General features: G+C 48.5%; 1 long non-coding RNA gene across 1 annotated transcript in view; it reads left to right on the forward strand.

Moving 5' to 3' along the window:
* The first annotated feature begins 11410 nt into the window (after window positions 1–11410).
* Window positions 11411–21917, forward strand: part of LOC109311080 — a 21720-nt gene continuing 11213 nt past the window's right edge. Inside the window, exons 1-2 of the long non-coding RNA XR_002101405.1 lie at window positions 11411–11422; window positions 13307–13310. This is a non-coding gene — a long non-coding RNA (uncharacterized LOC109311080). The remainder of the gene's footprint in view (window positions 11423–13306; window positions 13311–21917) is intronic.

The following is a 21917-nucleotide window of genomic DNA, read 5'->3' on the forward strand; positions in this document are numbered from 1 at the left end:
CCTGCTCAGGAAAATGGAGGCAAAGAAGTTGTTAAATAGGTTAGCTTTGTCGTCTGGTGTGACAACCAAATTTCCTAGCATGTCTTGCAGAGGCCCCACGTTACCCGGTACCTTCTTTTTGCCCCCTATGTATTTGAAAAAGGACTTCTTGTTGTCCTTGATCTGGGAAGCTAGTCCCAGTTCCATCTCCGCCTTGGCCTTCCTGACTGCACCCCTGAATCTCCGAGCAACCTCAGTATAGTCCTCCCTGGTGATGGCCCCTCCCTTCCATTGGGTGTACTCCTCCCTTTTTGCTAGGAGACACTTCCAAATGCTTTTGGTGAGCCATGGGGGCTTTTGCGCCGTCTGCTTCCTTTAATCCATGTTGGCATTACCTCCCTTCGGGCTTGGAGGAGCTGCTGCTGCCCCCGCTGCTGGCTCTGCTGCTGCTGCATCCGCCTCTGCCTCGGGTCTGGTAAGGGGGAACACGTGCATGCGCAACACACATGTGCCTGGATCCCTCCTCTCACTGCTGCTCCTGGCTCCTGAGTGCTGGGGGCTACATCAAACTGTGGCTTTTAAAGGCCACAGTTTGAATTTGCCGCCGTTGCCCCAATCAGCCAATCAGGCACTCCAGTCTTCCCAGATGTGCCTCCCAGGAGTCCCGCCCCCTATGTTCCCCTACTGCGAGAATCCGGTGCCTCCAGAGCCTGTTCCCCAAAGGTTAACCCTGGGGGTGCTCCCTAGCTTGGGAGGACAGTTCCCTCTAGCCCTCCCCCTCTTTGCATGCTCTGTTTGCATGGCGCAGCTTCCTACTGGCTCAGCTAAGAGGGATCCAGGGGGCTTCCCCTCCAGATCTGGCTCAGCTGCGTCTGGTCCCTCTGCCCACTTACCTCAGCCTCCCTCTTCCCCCCGCTGGTGCTCTAAGGGCTTGTAGCTGGTGTCACTTATCTCATGTTATGGGCAGTATGGTACATACTTCCTTGGTTCCCAGGATATGTGTCCCTGTTGTGTTAATCAACCTGTCTGCTTTGAAGGCTGTGATCTCATGTTATAGGATGCCCCCGCAATTCTTAGGCTATGTGTGTACCCATTGGTCTTGTGGTAGACAGCCTATTTGCCTCCAGGGCCATGAGACACTTTGTGCATCAAAGCTCTTAGAAATCAATTAACCCCTGATGCTCATCTTAAACCATTCTAATGCATGTATTTATACCTATAAGCCAATTCCCAAAAAGCAAACCTTTACATGCCATTTCTAAGCCAACAATTATTAGGGGGGAAATAAATGACTGGTTTGGCAACTTTTCTTGACTACAGCAACGATTTTATTCTGTGATGCTCCCACCCACAGCTTCCCTACTCACTCTACAGCCTGAAATCCCAGACTGCACCCTGCACCATGTTTATTCCCAACCTTACACCCGCTGGCACAAACCCCTCTGTCCTGGCATAGAACTCCAGAGAACTATTGTCTGCCTGCCTTCAAAGGGAGCAGTGTTACAGGCAGGTAATAGGACATGTAGGGTTTATCTACATGTGTGTTTAGCTGCTAAGTAGACTAATTTGCTACAGTGTAAAGCATCACAGTATATATGTGCAATTCTATTAGACTTCAGCAAACTAATTTTCACTGCTGTAAGATAGTACTGTCAAGGTGTCAAGGACAGTACTATCTTATGGTGGAGAAAATAGTTGTGCCTAAACAAACATGAAAATGCTGACGTGGACATAAATTGCACCTGGTTAGCCCAGGCAGCAGAAGGCCAGACCCCTACCTGCCACCAAGCCACAGGACTCCACCCTTTGGGCACTGTCATGCCCCATCTGGTCCCTCCATTGCTCAACACCATGGCCCAGAGCCTGGGACTGACCTCCCTAGTCTGCTGCCAGCCCAGGGATGCTCTGTCCTGGCTCAAACTGCTGCAGTCCCAGGTGCATGTGAAGATACTGTATGTGGGAACAGTATCTTCTGGCACTGTGGTGGGGACAGGGGAAGCAATTGGGAAATCCCGAAGTTGGGTCATGGGCTTCTGCAGGGAATGTTCTGGCTTCTCAAGCACCCCTAACCAGATTTTTCCTACCCTACACTAGCTGTAGGCTGGCACTTATCATTGCCCAATGTGGGTTGCATACTCTCCCTATTTAGATCTTCTCACAAGCTGGTTCCTTGGGACTTGAAGGAAGGAAGCATTTCCATGGATGGGGAGTCTCTGCATGCTGGAGTGGGCTGCAAGTCAATTGCCTCAGGTTCTGACAGGATGTCAAGGATGCTGAAGATCTGGGGTAGCTGGAGGAATCCAACCATTTTATGCCTGAGGCAAGGCCCATCTTAGGGTATGTCTGTGATAACCTGAGAGTCCTCAACATGGTACCTCTCCTTGGATGCCTCTGTGATCATTCAGGGAGCTGCATACTTTCAACTAAGGTGTCATGGGAGTCCATGTTGGTATCCTGTGCAATGCAGGCCTTGTCCACTAGGCAGCTGGGCTGCACTGCATCAAAGCCCATGAGTACGTAAGGCATTTCCTTATAGAAGGTACATGTAACCTTGGATGCATCAAACATGTAATTGGCATCCTGTAATCTCATGAACTGTTGTCTCAGAACCTTGCACTTTGAGCAGCACTGAGTCCAGTCACAGGCTACAATTTCCACAGGGATTTATTTGAAGACCTCCTGGTTTTGCTTGCTTGAATGGGAGTGATCAATGGTTCAAAATCTCTTCCTAATTGGTGAGGAAATCCAGTACTTCTTGGTCCCAGTTGATGCCATACTTGCAAATGGCACTGGACAAAAATGGTTGGGCCATTGCTGAAGGATCAATGAAGGGTGGATGTCTGAAGCCAGGTGAATGGATTGATGGGTAATATAGACATTGGCTCAGTGGATAAAGGATTGGTCTGAAGATGTTCTCAATAGGTGGCTGTCCACAGAGGATGGATGAGTTTGAAGTTGTTTTTGGATAGGCATCTGGCTGGGGTCATCTGACCCCAGCACTCTTTCCTGCCTAGGTAGGGGGTCAGACTTGATGATCTATTGAGGTCCCTTCTGACCCTAGCATCTATGAATCTGTGTCCAAGGATAAGTAGATGTGTTCATGATTGTTCAAATGGACGCATCTCCAATGCTTATCTTAAGTGATTGGTGAGCACAGAATAGCTGGCAATTAGCAGGTGAGCGAGGCCACCTTTGCCTTGTTATCTTAAGGACTAGAGTTTTGCCACTAGGGCTAGAGTAGTTGATTCAATTTCAAGAGCAGCTGGGATTGGGTAGGAAGTGGTGCATTGTGGAGTACCTAGGCCACTTGTCCCAGGACAGTGTTCTGAAACAAGTGTTCAGATATACTTCCCAGTGTCTTGGAAGAAACTTACTGCTTCTTATCTGAACGGATTTTCAAGCTTTGGCTCAGAACACTGGAAGTAGACATCTGTATAATGGCACTTTGTCCCAAAAGAAAATAGTGTGCTTGTTGTTTCCCAAGCTCTCCCTTCCTTTCTTCCCTAAGTTGTGGATGGCAGCTGTTCAGCTAGCAGTTACCCACAGCCCCACTTAACCCCTGCAGTTCTGACAGGATCCATAAAGTGTCAAGCCACTGTTCACACCCAGCTCCGCCAACTCCATTCTGCCAATACTAATAATGACCAGAGAAGAGCTCAGGCTCAGTTGCAATGTTTAATTAGGGGCTGTGTACAAGGAGGGGAGCACCTCCACATGCTACCACCTTGATTCTCATCTGTGATTCTGGCAAAGTGGCCTCCCACCATGACTTGCATGTCCACTGCCATTTGATTGGCCTCTGCAGGACAATCAGCAGGCAATGCACTCATGGGTGTTGGCAGCTGCTCCTCTTTCACTGGAAGTGTCTTAGGCAGGGGTTTTCCATTGGCCTTGCAGTTTTTATACTATATCTTTTTTGCCTCTTGGCTACCTGATAATTTCTCTTACATCCTGGTTTTTTTTATTCATGGAGTTTTAAATGTGCCTTTATTTCATCTGTTATTTAGTTCTGCTGTGCCTATTTGCCTTCAAAATACCCAAGGGAGGGTATTATGATAAATGAAAATTTGTCTAAATCTTTCCCAAACATGCAGTTGATTTAATAAGCTATACCACCCACAAAAACTTTTCCTTCTCTCATATTTCCTAGACCATTATGACATCACTTCAACACAACCAAAACCATTCTTGACATTTATAAATGAAATATTTTAAAAAAAACTAAAACAAACTTATATTTTGAAATTTATCTAAATTAAATTTTGAAAGGTTAAAAAGTAAAACAAAAATTCATCCTACAAAAGTTTTTTTTTCCCTTCTCTCTCTCTCTCTCTCTCTCTCTCCTAAATATTTGGTTTGGCTAATTAACCATGTCATTGATGATCTGCCCATCTCTAGCTTCAGGGCATGATTCTGATTTCTGGGGTATCCTGATTGCATATAGTTAACCCAAGTCTACCTACTGATAATTTACCTTTTTTGTCAAATACTTATTTAGATAATAAGACTATTAAGATACCTGCAATCAGCTTCTTAGCATGGCACTAACACTCCAGCACTTATAACAGGAAAAAAACAAACATGAGGAATAAAAAAATACCAAGCTTCCTTCCATATTTTCTTTGATACCTGACATAAAAGCCACAGAGATTAGCTGGAGCATTGCAGTGGTCTCACGAGGCTGTTTGCTATTTTGTATACCCCTAGCTCATCTGCAATTTTTGCAATGAGGTTAGGAACTTTACCCTGCAATGTATCTGGACTGTACTATATAAGTTTACTCACCTCATTAAATGTTATTGATATACTTACAACTAAAAACTAAAGATTGTATTTTACAGCCAATTTGGGTTGTCGGTAACATGTTTCTAAGTCAGTAAGACATGCCTTGCTTATCCATGGAAGGGCCTATTTATATATGGATCTATCTGATCCTTGTCCGTGCCCTTGTCCACAAGTGTTTTCAGAATGAAACATAATATCAATCAAACATTAAACACAATGAAAAAATAAGGTAATTCACATAGAGAAAAGCAAAGAGAAAGGCACCCAGTAAAAGATCAGACCTCCCCTTGCCCCTTCATTAATCCAGCACATAAAAAGCAGTATGGCACACTTGGCCATTCACTTTTATCTCTACTGTATTTCCCTTGGATTTAAAGGGTGCATATTTTCATAAACTGGATGCCTTTGTTGTCATTTTATATTTTGGAAAAAAAGTGAAGCTATTTTTCATCTATGGTTTCAGTGGAGACAAGTACTAGAATTGATAGATAGTTATTAGGGCTATGCTACACTTTGGCTGCTGATTGGATTCAGAGGAGATTCAGCCCAATTCGGTAGCCGAATCTCTGAATCCAGATTGAATCAGAAGACCCATTAATTTCTCTGAATCAAATTGGAAGCCTCTGATTCAATACAGAGAGATTGAGAGAGATTTGATGATTTGGCCATAGACTCAGCTTTATATGTTTTTTCAATGTACCTTGAGGTACCAGGTGCAGCTCATGAATGCTGAGATGATGGAGCAGATGGAGAGTCCCATAGGAGCATCTGGCGGACCCAGAAGTGGATCAGAAGCACTTCTGGTCCACTTCTGAGTCCACCGTGGAGCGTGTGGGGCACCCCCTGCCCCTGGCTCGGCGACTGGGTCTTAGGGGGGGACACCTGGTGTCCCCCTGCAGCTGATCGCTGACCCAGGAGGGTGCAGGGGGGTCCCCCGTGCACTCAGTGGCATACCCTACTCCCCCATACACTCCCATGGGATGCTCCATCTGCCCCATCATCTCAGCATTCACAAACTGCACCTGGTACCTCAAGATACATAGAAAAAACATATAAAGCTGTGTCTATGGTTGAATTGCCGATTCTCCAAATCAGAACAGAATCTTCAGATTTGGCTGAATCGAATCGGGACGGCAATCCAAATCAGCGAATCCCTGAATGAGGCCAAATCCAAATCTGAATCGAATACTGCCCACTTTACACACCCCTAATAATTATCTCTGAGCAGCAGAAGATAGGACTGTAAGCAGGTTGGTGAGCCTGCTATTTTGAAGGCTGTTTCTGCTGCCTAAGGAGCTCCTCATCCAGGCCTTTAAATGCAAAAACACAGTCCTTGCTCCAAACAAACTATCAAACAGAAGACTTTAGCCCGTCTCTGAGCAATAGGAGGGAGCCTTTAGCTCTAGCCCAATACAGTAGTGTATCTCCTCCCTGTTAGTAACTGTATTTAGGTTCTAGTTTGCTTCATGCCTGCAAACTGATACTTCATCCAGTTTTTCCCCCTTATCTCTCTTCTAGGATTTTAAGGTATTATTCAAATACTCCCTCATTACCTAAATACTCATAGCTGGAGTTCTTCAAAAGGGCAGCCTGCTCTTTCTTAAAGGACCAGACCACCCTGTTGAAAGAATATTGTACAGCACCCTAAGGGCTGAGCAGTTACTGTGCTAATTTGCTCAGAGCTGACATTTAAAATTTTTACCAGACTTTCTTTGATGTAAATGAGAGCAGTACCAGATCCTTTAAAACACTTTTCCTAAAGTGTCATGCCCTATCTCAGCTGTGTTTCCCTGCTTACTTTATATTTCCCATATATAGTTGTGAGATCATATTTTTCCTTGAGTCTGATACATCAGACCCAGTAGCACAATAACCATCATGATGTGATCTCCTGAACTAATTTCAGAGTTGGAAGTCAGAAATTCTTGGGCTTCCTCTCTCTGAAGGATTCTGTCCTCAAGATAATGTAAAAGTTGAAGGGTTCTTGAACAAAGGCACCCATGACCAAGGATCCTGGTTTTCTTTGATTTTAGAAAATCCCCAATTTTCAGTGGGAAAAAAGTGAAAATGAAACACCATTAATAATACATATATTAGCAGTGTTTCATTTTAATCATGGAAAAATGTGGATTTGAGGTTACTTTTTTTTTTTTAAAACCAAAAGGGTTGGGGGGGGGTGTTAATTAGAAAAAACCAGGATCCCTGCTCATGACAGACTCATGGCATACGTTGTTGGTGTGCTATCAAGATTTATACTACTGTAATTAGACATTGATCAGTCATGCAGATTTATCTGAGTTACATGGAAATCTGATGCAGGCTTGCCAGCCTAATCTTTTTTGACGTGCCAACAGGATACAAAAGTGTCATCTTGGTAAAGCCTGTACTAACATATCATTATCTGCTATGCCCCTGCTGAATCTGTGCAACACATTCTTCCACAGTGGCAAAATATCAAGCCAGTTCTTTCTTTTTCCCTCTAGTGATTTAGTTCCCAGAATAAGGTTATCTGCCTGTCAGGTGAAATCTGAGAACCAAAGAATAATACTTTTCATAGTTATCATAGAAGTATGGTTGGAAGCAACCTCAAGAGATCATACTCTTCATTTCACTGACCACTCATAAACACTGAAATCACACAATCCTTATCCCTCCCAGATGTTCCCAGCTGCTTGGTATAGATATTTAGTATCTATATTACAGCAAGGCAGTGTTACTTATTGCTTTTCCTCCAAAGCCAATGTCTCTGTGGCAAAAGATATTTTCCATGATCAGTTGGTGACTATCACTGCTGTTAAAGAGGTGATGAGAATATAAATTGTGCAAGGCAGCTACAAGTAAGAGCATGAAATTATTTCTCTGAAGCTTGTCTTTGGGGAATGAGACTCCTGATCTCTGGTATTGATTGCAGCAAAGTAGCTTATGTCTTGTGTTATGTCAGGGTTGACTGTGTAGTTTTATTAAAAGTTTAGTTTATGGATTTGTACAGGATGGTTTAAATAGGAATGATCCTGCCTTAGGCAGGGGGTCGGACTAGACGACCTATGGGTGTCCCTTCCAGACCTCCTTCTCTAGGTCTCTGTGATTAATTTATCTTTTGTTTTGAAAATACAGTTCAGGAAGTTTAAACATCAGGAAAGGAATAACTTGGTTTTAGGAGGACCCTTCTTTAGGGTCAGTTTCAGGCATCTGGCTTTATATATATAAATAGCGCATGGATTTTCTATCACACTGAGAGTCTCAGAAAGCAAATATCTAACTGATGAGTTTTACAAGGAAGGCTGAACATGGTTACAGCACAGGATCCCACGCTACACAAATGAAATTCATTTTTTTCATTATTAAATATTAATAGGATGTTCAGCAGAATGACTGTACCAAAACTACAGCAGCCGAGGAAATACAGCTATGAATGCCATAGGTGGTTTGAATTTCACAGGCATCAGGAAGACATATTTCTAAGAGTCATGGGTGCTTGTACATGTGATGGGGGTTTAGTACTCAGGGTTTTATTCTATGCCCCTAAATTGAAATGGTGAGTTTTTAATTGAAACTCACCATTTCAATTTTTCCATCATGTTACGGTGAGGAGCGCAATCCTTTTTTCTTGTCACATCCAGTCCTTCCTGCAGCTGGGTGGTGAGTTGCCAGTGGGCTGAGTGGCATCTGAGCTGTGAGGGGCCCTGGTCCTTCTATTCATGGAAGAAGCACCCCCACTGGAGCCACCCAGGCAGGCTGCTAGCAGGCTAGGTGCTGCCCCAGCTGGGAGACAGCACCTGGTGGGCTTCCAAGGGGCAGGCTCAGGAAAGAGTTTCATAGTTTCATAGTTTGTAGGGTCAGAAGGGACCTGAGCAGATCATCGAGTCCAACCCCCTGCCATGGCAGGAAAGAGTACTGGGGTCAAATGACCCCAGCAGTTGTTCATCCAGCCTCCTCTTAAAGACTCCCAGGGTAGGAGCCAGCACCACTTCTCTTGGAAGTAGGTTTCAGATCCTGGCCACCCTGACAGTGAAGTAGCGCCTCCTGATATCTAGCCTGAATGTACCCTCTGCCAGCTTGTGACCATTATTCCTAGTCACTCCTGGCAGTGCTTGGGGGAACAGGGACTTCCCCAAAGCCTGCTGATCCCCCCTGACTAGTTTGTAACAGGCCACTAGATCCCCGCTAAGCCTTCTCTTATGGAGGCTCAACAGGTTCAGGTCCCATAACCTGTCCTTGTAGGGCTTGCCCTGCTGCCCCCTGATCATGTGAGTGGCCTTCCTCTGGACCCTCTCCATGTTGTCCACATGCCTCTTGAAGTTCGGCACCCAGAACTGGATGCAGTACTCCAGCTGTGACCAGTGCCGCATAGAGGGAGTATCACCTCCCTGGACCTGCTTGAGATGCATCTGTGGATGCACAACAAGGTATGGTTGGCCTTCCTGACTGCATCCCCACACTGCCGGCCCATGTTCATCTTGGGGGCCAGGAGACAGCTGTGCAAGCTCCACAGCCTGTTCCCCACCCAGTACCAGGATCATGGAGCTGAGCCGGGAACAGGCTTCCCATCCCTGTGCTGGGAGATCCTTATCTCCCAGGCTGAGCTCCATGGTGATGGGGCTCTGGCTAGAAGACACTTATCTCCCAGCACCAGCCCTGTGACTGTGGAGCTGGTGCTGGAAGATAAGGTTCTCCCAGCCCCCTGCCTCAGCAGCATGGAGCTCCAAGCCCCCATCCTCCCTAATCATAATGTCAAAGTGGAGGCTCGGAGATAAGGATCCCATATCACAATCTTGGAGCAGTGGGACTTGGATCTCACTGCTGCCAGGACATAGTGTCCACCCGGGCTTTAGTGGCACAGACCACCCTGGCAGCAGGCAGCTCCTGGGGCAGGGAGCAATCTCTCGCCCCCTGGTTTCCAACTGACCGGAATCAGATTTTTTCCCTGTCAGGCATCTCCATATGAATTACTGCACAGTAATCACTCACAAGTAAATTTGCTACTTGCATTAGCTGGTAGCAAATTTACTTGCTATTTGTGAGGTTTACTGTACTGATGTAGATTCACATGCTTACTGTGCAGTAAACTATGCTAATTTGTAGTAAAGCATCTTGTGTAGATGCACCCATGGGCCCCTAAAATGGGCCTAATGGAAAATCACCTGTTCTAGTTCTTTTGCATCTTGGCTTTCATGTGTCACAGCTAAAGACAAAGATTTACTTTCTGAAAGAAGAAGCAGCCCTACCTTATCAATTAAGTAACTCATAAGCGAGGCATCAGGGAACCATTGCACTAGACACTGCAAAACTATCCTAGAGACAGGTCCTGTTTCAAAGAACTTACAAGAGAAATAGACTTGGAAAAGGCAGTGCTGCCATCCCACTGTTGGAGAAAAGGAAGCCACAATTAAGTCATATGGGAAGTAGTGACCATGTATATTCATGCTAGTGTTAAAGAATAAAAAACACAGCAAACAGCCAGCAGGGATGGAGGGCATAGCAGCTAACTAAAGCAGGGAGAGGAAAAGAATTGTATGGAGGTTTCTTCCCTGAGAGAGGGAAAAAGGATCAGAATTTATCCAAATAGGAGAGGTACTGCTGTCAGGAGGGGTTGTCCCAAGAGAGGGAGTGGAATCTCTGTTCCCTGTACTCTAATTAGGGTGAAGTTACATATTACACTGAGGCCATACTGATCTCTGTTGCCGTGTGGGACTCATCCATCACCTTGGCTTGAAGGAGAACCCACCGATGGCCTGACTGATTGCTCCAGTGCCCTGTGAGGGAGAGGTAGGCATGATTGTCACCCCAGCTGCTCCAGATGTTGGAAGTGAAGTGCAACGCTACCTGCAGCCCTGCCTTGTGCAGCTCCTCCCTCAAATACTCCCTGCATGCCTCATACAAGGACGGCACCACCAGCTTGCTGAAGATGGTGCATGTGGGCACATGGTATGATGGGGCCACGAGCACCATGAGCTACCTGAACCCTGGCAGCTCAACTAAGGAGAAGGGCTGGCCATCCAGAGCAAGCATCTCCACAATGCTCTGGGTGACCGCACTCGCCTTGGGAACACACCCCACTTCCCCTCCGCCTTTCCCCTACTGGTCCAGGGTGCCCTGCCTCTGCTTCTGAGAGATGGGGATGTTGGAGTGAGAGGGGGACTTCCCTTTGGGCACACTCCTACTGGTGCCATGGTTGAGGAGAAGCAAGGACAAGGGGGTGGTGCCTCCTGATATGCTTCAGCATCCCCATGGTGCTGATGTGTTTCTCGTGCTTGCCCTAGCTGGCCTTACATTAGCCGTGCAGGCAGATAGCATACTGGGGATCATCTGCCATGACAAAATCATCCCACACTAAACTACCCCCTCATTTCTGGGTTGTGGTTGCAGATCCTACCTTATCCCCCTCCTCAGCAGGCAGAGGCACAAGGACAGGTGAACCTGAGCCAGCTGCTCCAAAACCTCCTCCACAGTGCCTTCCAGAAAAGATGACCTGGTTCTAGGGGAACTTTGAGAGGTGTGGAGCAGAAACTTAGATTCCCCCTCATTCCCCAGAATTTCCCTGGCTATGGTACTGAGCTCCTCTGGTTCCAGATCCAGCTCCTCCTCTGGCACTAAGACGCTCAGGCTGAGAACTGAAACTGGGGTGGAGGAGACTCTCATGTTGGTGCTTGTCATGCTTGTGCTGGGAATTATTATTATTGTTGTTATTAGTGGAGGTGCGGTAGATGCAGACACTGCTCCCACCTCCTTGTTGCCACTAGCAACAGAAGCCTCATGCCTGCTAGGGAAGAGGGTACATATACGTTTCAGGGGGTGGGAGGACTTACAGCTCTCCCTCTGCCCCCTCTCACTTGCCTGCCAGAAGACCTGGCACCTGCCTTTCCAGCACGCTTCATAATGTTTGCTGTGCTGGAACATGTGTGTGTGATTAACATATCTTGTATGTGTTTAATATATGTGTAAGTGTGTATAATATATTTTCTCTATGCAATATATCTTCTATCTGCTTAATGTGTGTGTGTCTAATATATTTTCTATGTCTTTACTATATCTTCTTCTATCTGCTTACTATATCTTGTATCTGTAATCTACTGGAAAGGTGTATATCTAACCCTTTCCAAAAAGAGAGACTAGCCTTCTGTTTTGTTTTGGATTCAGTGTTTCAGGTGCCAAAATGGAATGAAACACCTCTGAAACGAAACGGCTGCCGAAATTTTGCACAGCCTTACTATGTAAGTTCTGCTGTTTTCTTTTCCTGCCCTTCTGGCTGATGAGCAGTGGCTGTTGACAATCATGAAAATCTGAAAGGCTGTGGCCCACTCCTAGCAAGACCACACCCAGCTGCCCATGGGGCTTTGCAGGGCTACTCCTCACCAAAATTGCAAGAGAAAAAGTTTTGGTTTATTCTGAAGGGAGAAAATACAGTTGCACTGAAAAAAGCCCTGAAATAATTCTGGCTGTGGGCCTGATCCCCCATTTTGGGTCCTTCGACACCACTAGGATTACATGGGACACAGGAGTGTGACTGGGCTCTTGGGAGTAGTGGCCTGTGTTTTGCAAGGGAACCAGGTGGGGATGCCATTTGTGATCAGTGTTAGGCCAACCTATCTGCCAGAGTGAGCCACACTTGCAGCTCTCAATATGTTATGTGGACCAGACCCACCCAACTTACTTCCTATGTATCCATTTAACAAATAGTTTAACAGGATGTCAGATAGCCCACAGCAGTGTGCTGATTGGGCCTCATGTGGCCTATGGGCTGCAGATTGAGAACAAATTGTCTACGCCATATGCAATGAAAGGAAGACCCTGTGTCCAGGCACCATGAGTAAGCCCATGCCAATCGTATCAGGGTTTGCTAGCCAAAAGGAAGAGTAAGAAATAAATTATTCTTGAGTCAATTGATTTATTTTTAACCAAAACCAAATACTGTGTTTACCTGAATCCAAGGTAATTTCAAATTTAAGAGAAACCCAAAAACTTACATTCTATGTTATAATTTTCCATGTATAGAATCTATTAGAGGGTCACCTTAAATCTGTTTCCCTCCCCCACTTCTGCAGCGAAGAAATCAGGGGCAAGGGGCAGGCAGTGGGGCACGAGGGGCATGGGAGCAGGCAGTAGGGGGGCAGGAAGTAGTGGGGCAGATGGGGGAAGCAGGCAGTGTGGGGTAGTTAGAGGACAGGAGGTGAGGTGGAGGAGGGGCAGATGGTGGGAGAGGTCAAGCAGATTGGCCTATGCCTCTTCCCCACTACACCTTGCCCCCGCCATATCTCACCCTTCCAACAACATGCCCCCTTACTTGCTTTTCCCCTTGTGCCTGTTTCCCCATGCAGCCTAAGGCCCCCTGCCCTTCCATTGCCTCATCCCCCCATCTACCCTACCTGCCCCTTCCCTTCACTTACCATTGCTTCAGAGACTGCAGGCTCCATCCTCACTCTAGCCTGGGGCATAGGGCATGGCCCCAGCCCAGCCTAATAACAGCAGGAGTGGTGGCAACTGTCGTTGGGCCCTGGAGCTGGAGCTGAGGCTGGGGCTGGGGCTGCCACACCTACTGGGCCAGGGTGGTGCCATTCTCCATGCCCCAGGCTTGAGTGGAGCCAGAGCCTTCAGGCAACAATGATGGAGCAAGCTAAGAGGAGTGGGGGGTGGGCAGGGGGCAGAGGATAGAAGGGAACAGGCATCAGCTGCTGTCTGGCTCTGGCTCTGGCTCCAGCCCTGGGTCAGGGGAAGAACTGGAGCTGCAGCAGCTGCCTGGTTCCCCACCACCTCATAGTTGATTCAGAGACAAGGGACAGTCTTCCCAAGGGTGGTGTTCGACGGGAGTCAATTGTCTTGGTGTGCTGTGACCAGTGGGGTCCCACAAGGCTCTGTCCTAGGGCCTACACTGTTTAACATCTTCATCAATGATGAGGGCATTCGTGTCAGAAGTGGACTGGCCAAGTTCACTGACGACACCAAACTCTGAGGCAAAGCATCCACACCTGAGGACAGGAGGGTGACCCAGGCAGATCTGGACAGATTCATGAAATGGGTGGAAAAGAACCTGATGGTGTTCAACAGCAAAAAATGCAAGGTTCTCCACCTCGGGAGGAAAAATCTGCACCATGCTTACAGGCTCAGTAGTGCTACATTGGTTAACACTACAGATGAAAGGGACTTGGGGGTCATGGTTGACTACAAGATGAACATGAGCCTTCAGTGTGATGCTGCGGCTAGTAGCGCAAGCAAAATGCTGACTTGCATCCATAGATGTTTCTCAAGCAGATCCCAGGACGTCATTCTCCCGCTGGACTCGGCCCTGGTGAGGCTGCAGCTGGAGTACCATGTCCAGTTTTGGGCTTCACAATTCAAAAAGGATGTGGAGAAGCTTGAGAGAGTCCAGAGGAGAGCCACGCGCATGATCAGAGGTCAGGAAAACAGACCTTATGATGAGAGGCTGAGAGCAATGGGGCTGTTGAGCCCGGAAAAGCGCAGGCTCAGGGGTGATCTGGTGGCCACCTATAAGTTCAGCAGGGTTGCTCATCAGGATCTGGGGGGAACGTCTGTTCACCAGAGCACCCCAAGGGATGACAAGATCAAATGGTCACAAACTCCACCGTGACCAATTCAAGCTGGACATGAGAAAGAACTTCACTGTCCGAGCCCCCAAGATTTGGAACAGACTGCCGCTGGAGGCGGTTCAAGCACCCACTTGGAACACCTTCAAGACATATTTGGATGCTTATTTTGCTGGGATCCTATGATCCCTGCTGACTTCCTGCCCCTGGGGCGGGGGGCTGGACTCAATGATCCTCCGGGGTCCCTTCCAGCCCCAATGTCTATGAAATCTATGAAATGGGGTGAGAGGACTTGTCTTTAAATCAAATAAATAAGCAGTTCATTTAAATTGTGTATTAATATTGTTGTTGTATTCTAGGTTTAACTTTCTAAAATTCCTTTTAAATTACATGTAGGCTAATTTCGTCTCAAATTTTATTTCAAAACAAAAATGGCAAAATGCCAAATGAAATGACAAAACGAATCATTCTGGCTTTTTAAAAATACACATTATTTCCTTTTGGCCAAAACTATTTGTTCAATTTGACCTAAAAAGCTTTGGCTAACCCAGGAGTGCATTTTTTGATGGATAAACTAACCACCCAGCTGAGAGTACTGTAGTAAGGCAAAGGGGTTATGTGCCAGGTCCCATGCACTGGGCCAGAGCTGCTGGCTGGCTGTGATGGTAATAAAAGCCCACTGAGCAAAACAGATAAGGACAGTTTGTCAGACAACATAGCTGTATTATACACCATTTCCAGTCTGTTCCTATTCCTCATGAACTGAGCCATTTAAGCCTAGTGATTTTAAACCAAACTGCAAAAGTCCTATCTACATTCCCCTTGCCAATTATTCAGCCAGCAAAGGGAATTCATGGAAAGGCAGCACAGATGGAAAGCTGAGTTAGGGGCTTTGAAATATTGATGCCTCTCTGTAAACTGTAATTGCATTTGGGGGGCAGGGGAAGATTTCAGTGTAGGATTCACCTTCTGACTCAGAATTCATGAAGCAGAGAGGATGTTGTGGGCTCAGCCAGTCTCCTTCCTCCCTCCTTTGCTGGAAGGATGCAACATACAAAGCAGAGGGAAGGGAAGGTCTGTTTTTGATGGAAGTTGTTCTAGGATGTGTTTAACATATACTTCCTAAACTCTGGGCCTCTGAAAAGCACAGGTATAATGGGGAAAGAAAGGAATGAAGAGAAGGAATTTCCTACATTGGAACTTAGACCCAGTGGGTGCATTTACACATGTAATAAATGTTATATGGGTTTACTCTGCAGTAATTACTGTAGAGTAAACCTGCCCTGAAGAAGTGTCTACACATGCAGCCATTTTGGAGCAGGGTTGCTCCTCATGGCACTAGCCTGCTCCCAGCCTCCTCTGGCCCCGCACCACCCCGCTGCAGCAGCGAAGGGGAACTAGAAGCTCTGGGCAAGTTGCCTGTGCCCAGGGGCCCTCTTTAAAAGCCAATCCCATGTGATGCTCCCTGGTCACCTGCCTTTCTGGCCTGGATCAGGGTCCAGCATGTTGGCACAGCCCTCTGTCACTGTCACCACAGCCTGTGACCACTGCATGATGACTGCTGCACTCCCAGGCCCTGGGAATGATGACTTGCTTCTCAGGCTCCTCCTTAAAACCGTGCTCACGAAACTTCAGTGCTGTGGCAACCACTGCCTGGCCCCGGTCACTCTTGGCCCTGTCTGGCCCCTGTGCTGCACAGTCATGTGGTCAGGCTCACTGTGGCATCTGAGGCCCCCTGCCACCATGCTGCTGTCACCCAGCCCCTGTGCTCCCCAGCAGGGATGCCAATGATGCACACCTGGACACTGCCATCAGTGCCATCCATGAGCTGTTATTAGGCTGTACTGGGGCTCTAGATCTGCTGTCTGTGGGCCCACTGGGCCACCCAGAACTGGTGGCTGCATGCCCTCTGGCACACCTGAGTCAATGAGTAGTGACTGCAGTCATTTTGCATGAAGCAGGCCACCTTCCAGGAGCTCCTCAAGAAGCTCTGCCCACACCTTGCATAGCAGGCCACCGCCATATGGTTGCCCCTCCCCATGGAAACCCGACTGACCATCACCTTTCTCAAGCTGGCCATACCTGCCAGCCTGCACTGCATCAGCCACCCATTCAGTATGGGCAAAGGGACAGCTAGGGAGGCCATCCTGGAGTCCTATAGCACCCTCCAGGATGTTCTGGGGTATACTGTGCTCTGGCTTCACAACCCCCTGCAGGTAGTGGTAGGGTTCCATGCCTTGGGATTCCCCCAGTACATCAGAGCCCTGGATGGGACCCACGTCCTCATCACATGCCTGCCTTGTGGTGACTGCCCCTACTACAGCCAGCAGGGCTTTCACTCCATCATGTTGCAGGCTGTTGTTGACCACTGTGGCACTTTCACCAATGTAAGGGCTGACTGAACAGGCAGTGCCCACAATGCCCATGTGTTCCACAACTCCACCCTGCCAGCCCTTGGGGAGAGTGAGCACTTCACACCAGGGATGCCAGACCTTCAGCTGGGTGACGCGATGGTTTTACCCCTTCTTCTAAGAGACCCAACCTACTAGCTCCTCCCCTGGCTTAGGTGGCCCTACACTGGCTAGCTGGATCCCCATCAGGCATACTTCTACAGGTGCCTGGGCTGGAACCATCCGCTGGTAGAGTGCACCTTCAGGCACCGAAGAAATGCTGGCACACCCTCAGTATCCACCTCAAAGTCACAGAGGCCAACATCTCCTGGGTCATCATTGCAATCTGCATGATGCATAACATCTCCAAGGCCCCAGGGAGAGCTCTTCTGTGAGACCTGGGCAGAGGAGGCACAGCATGTGAAAGATGCCTGGCAATGGGAACACCAGCTGTAGTGGCAGCAACAGCAATGGCCCCCAACCTCTGAGGCCCCAGATGAGCCACACACACAACAGTAGGGGCCAGAGCACCAAGTGCAAGAGGAACTGGCAGAGCACTTCCTTCTGTACTCCCCACTGTAGGCCACCTGGCTAACCGGCCTTGGATCCTAGCCCTACCATGCACTCCCAGCACCATTCTTACAGCAGACAGTTTTCAGAGGTTATTCTTCTTCACAAAAACAGACCCCCCTCCCATCCTACAACAATCTCTGCCCCTTCCCTCCCCAACAACAGAGCCCTTCTGCCAACCACCCTACCCACCACCAATAACAAATTCTCTTCCCTGTGCAGATTATGTACAGTGTGCTCTGTGTGCCCTCCCAGAGTGGGGGCATCTAGGGGATGGAGCCTGGTGACAGGTCAGCACCCTGGCCTTGACACTGTGGCAAGGCTGGTGGGTGAGGTGCGGGGGGGATCACCCATGGACAAATACGGCCACTGCTCTGCTGGCATGCGTGGCTCCTCCTTCTGCAGCCAGTGGCCAGATCCATTAGGGCCCATGCACATTGATGGTCCTGCTGTGGGAAGCTCTTGCTGTGGGGCCACATGGAGTTGGGGCAAGTGGAAGGACTAGGCCCAGGCAGTGAAGCTAGCTAGCAGGAACCCTGGGGCAGGTGCTGGGGCAGGGGGACCTGGTTACTGGAGGTAGTGCTGCACCTCAGCCCAAACCCACTGGGGGGCTTGTGGCTGCCAGGGAGCAAGCAAGGCTAAGGCTGGGGAGCAGGGCAGCATGTGGCATAAATGTGACCACCAGGGCCAGGATGGTGTCCAGAACTGGCTGGTCCTCCTCTGTGCCCTCCACTGCCCTGGCCACCACAGCAAACTGCTGGTTCTGGGCCTCCACCATCCTCTCAGTGAGGGCAAGGTGCTTCTCCTCAAGGAGCAGGAGCTTCTCCCCATGCTGTGGGTCACCACAGCATTTTAAGGGGCAGGCAGAGAGCCACCCAGTCCTGGAGCTGTATAAGTTCCAAGCCCCATGGCCCTGGGGCTAGCTTAAGGGTGGCCCTTGGTGGTGAGGCAACTAAGGACCAATTTGCTTCTGGTTGGCATCTACATATAAGTTCCTGTGCAGTAACTACAGCACAGTTAAATTTTCTACATGCATTTGCAGGTAGCAAATTAATTGCACAGTAGAATAACTTACTGTGTAGTAAGCATCTGCACATATAGATGGTGACATTTTACCATGAAATTAGCCTGCTGCGCAGCAAGGGGTCTCATGTGGAGTGAGTCAAGTATTATGGCCTAAAACTGTATAAAAGGGAGGGGATTAAAACATAAAAAATACACTGTAGTATGCCTTTTCAGGAAGCACTTTTTCACCTCTTGTGTCAGATTAGCAACCATTCACTTTAATTTGAGTATTCACTATTTATAAATCCTTTCCTTGTATAACTTCTCTGTAGGGAAATTGCTGTTAATGAAGAGGATTGGTGGGAAGGTGGGTCCGTGTGATCTCTAATAGGCAGGCTGGTAACCAAGAGATTAGCTATTGGCACTCTAAAGATATTTGAATATGCCCTTCTCATTCAGGGGTGAGTCTCCCAGTAGCCAGACATCTGCTCCGATGAATGCCGATTAGCAGGAGTCCAATCAAATCTGCTGGAGTATGTTAATTGATGCACTCCAGTAGCCTCCGTGCCACATCTGTTCAGTGTCCCCGAACTTCACAATGGTGGTAGGGACACTTTAACTAAAACTCATCAAACAAGCTTTAGTTCAAGTGCCCCCACTGCCATTTTGATTTTCAGAATGCTGAATACTCATGATGCTGTGGGTGCTTTAATTATAGCAGCTCCAAGAGCCATTTCAATTAAAATGCCCTCTCCTGCACCCCGGATCATGTGTATAGATGCCCTACAAGCCTTGCCTAATAAAGGAGTGAAGTATTAGGCCCTTTTACCTCAGTCTTCCCAGGCAAGGTCAGCTCCCAGACTACTGCACTGGGCAGCACAGTTTGGGGAGGAGGTGAGCAGCCTTCAGTGGTGAAAGAACAAGTTAGGGCAGAGGCAGGCAATTATTTTGGGTGGAGGGTCGCTTAACAAGCTTTGGACAGCCTAGGTAGTCCTGCCTCTTGACAGTTGCCCTGTTGCCATCTTGTGACCAGAAGTTCCACCCCCAAATCCCTGACCTTTGCCACCAGAAGTCCTTCCCCTTGCCACCGAGAAATATGCCTTTTGGGAGGGAGGGTTGCCATCTTAGAAAGAGAAAAAAAAAATCATATACTAAAAAGTCAAACACCTACCATAGCATATTTTAATTTTATTACCAAAATCATTTTTCTTCATGATTTGTGTTTGCATACAGTATACAAAAGTGATTGCATAATACCCCAAAAATAAATTCTTAGTTTTGTATATAGTGGAGGGGGGTGGGGGATATGGTAGGGTGTGGGGGGTATGGCTGTGTGTGGGGGGGTTGCATAGGGTATGTTGGGAGCTCTTGTATATGTGGGGGATTGTGGAGGCAGGGTCGGGGTGTGAGGAGGGGTGCATGCAGACCCCCCCACACACTCCCCTCCATGACATAGCAGCAGGCAGGAAGTTCAGGACACAGGTGCCCAATGGGACATGGCTCCAGCCAGTGCTGCACACAGCAGTGAGGGGTGCAGCCTTTGCCTGGCTGCCTGTATTGCTGGTGCTCCATGCCACTCATGTGCAGCCTCTGCACTCGCACAGCAGGGAGGGAAGCCTCATGTGCTGGAGCCAGCTGATTTCCCTGCCAGGGCTGCACACCACTGGACAGAAGCCTCAGGCACTGGAGCCAGCTGCCTTACCCACCCCACAGGGGAAGGTCCTGGGCCTTCCCTCCCCTGCAGCACTGCCCCCGTGGGGAAGGCAGACAGCTGCAATGCTGGAAGCTTCTTTCCAGTGCTGTGTAGCCCTGGCCTGGAAGGCAGCTGGCTCCAGCACATGGGGCTTCCTTCCCTCTTGTGCAAGTGCAGGGGCTGCGCATGAGTGGAAGGAAGCACCGGTGATATAGGCATCCAGGAGGAGGCTATCCCCCTCTCTGCGATGTGCAGCACTGGCCAGAGCCACATATCCTGGTTGCCTGCGCCCTGAGCACCCCACCTGCTGCTGCTGCCACCACCTGCCAGAGCTGCATGCCATTTGTGGGGAGTGTGGGAGGATCTGCACACCCCCCACTCTTCCTCACACCCACACACTGCTCACCCCAGATCCATGCTGCTGCGGCCCCCCTCTCCCCCTGGGCATGGGCTTCATGCTGCCACTAGTTGCAGCCCCAAGCTCTGCACTGCCTTCCAGCTGTAGCCCCACTCCAGCTGCTTCCCCACCTGCTGCCTGGAGCAAGCAGGAGACCAGGTAAGTGAAACAGATCCCTGAGGGCTGCAGCAGTGGCAGCAGCAGCCCTGTACAGAAGCTGCACGCTGACCAGCTTCTGCCCACAAGGATGGGAGCCAGGCAATAGGGTACTTTTTTGGGGTGCATGTACACATGGGTACCTCGCTCCTACCCTCATGGGTGGAAGGGCTGGGTAGGGCACAGTTTGTTGGGGGTCCCCATAGGCCAGATGAAAGTCCTTGGTGGACCAGATGCAGCCTACGGACCATATATTGCCTGCCCCCGGGTTAGGGACTATTTAGAAAAGCTGGACATGTACAAATCCATGGGGCCAGATGCAATACACTCGAGGATGCTGAGGGAATTAGCTGATGTAACTGCAAAGCCTCTGTCCATTATCTCTGAAAACTTGTGCTGATTGGGGGAAGTCCCAGATAATTGAAACAGGGCAAATATAGTATCCATCTTTAAGAAAAGAAATAAGGAGGATCCAGGGAACTACAGATCAGTCAGCTTCACTTCAGTCCCTGAAAAATCAGGTCCTCAAGGAATCCATTTCTAAGCACATGGAGAAGAACACTATCAGGAACAGTCAGCATGGATTCACCAAGGGCAAGTCAGGTCTGACCAACCTGATTGCCTTCTATGATGATGACTGGCTCTGTGGATGTGGGGAAAGTAGTGGACGTGATATACCTTGACTTTAACAAGAGCACACACCAACTGCTGAAACTTCCTTAGCTTGACAAAGGGTTTTTGAATCCAAAAGCTTGCTTAAAAATTGTTCTCCAACTATTTAAGTTGGTCTAATAAAAGATATCAGATTCACCCAAAGAACCTTGTCTTGACTTTAACAAGGCTTTTGATATGGTCTCCTACAGCATTCTTGCAAGCAAGCTCAGGAAATATGCATTGGATAAATAGACTGTAAGGTGGATAGAAAGCAGTCTGGATTGTCAGGCTCAACAGCTAGTTATCAATGGTTTGAGGTCTAGTTGGTAGCTGGTATCAAGTGGAATGCCCCAGGGGTCAGTCTTGTTCAATACCTTCATTAACGATCTGGAAGATCGGATGGATTGTATCCTCAGCAAGTTTGAGGATGACACCAACCTGGTGAGTATAGTAGATACACTGGAGGGTAGGGCTAGGATTCAGAATGACCTAAACCAGGGGTTGTCAACTGGGGTTATGCATACCCCTGGGAGTACCCAGGACGGCCCCAGGGTACACATGGCAGTGCAGGGAAGCAGTGCATGGTGGTGGCATGGAGTGGTGAATGGCTGTGGTGGTGGTTGCATGTGAGCTCCCTGCCTCCGGCCACTGCCATTCACCACTCATAGTTTCATAGTAGCTAGAGTCGGAAGGGACCTAGGTAGATCATCTAGTCCGACCCCCTGCCTTGCCAGGAAAGAGCACCGGGG

This window comes from Crocodylus porosus, unplaced genomic scaffold, assembly GCF_001723895.1.
Source record: "Crocodylus porosus isolate Cpor-Errol unplaced genomic scaffold, CroPor_comp1, whole genome shotgun sequence".
Taxonomy (NCBI): Eukaryota; Metazoa; Chordata; order Crocodylia; family Crocodylidae; genus Crocodylus; species Crocodylus porosus.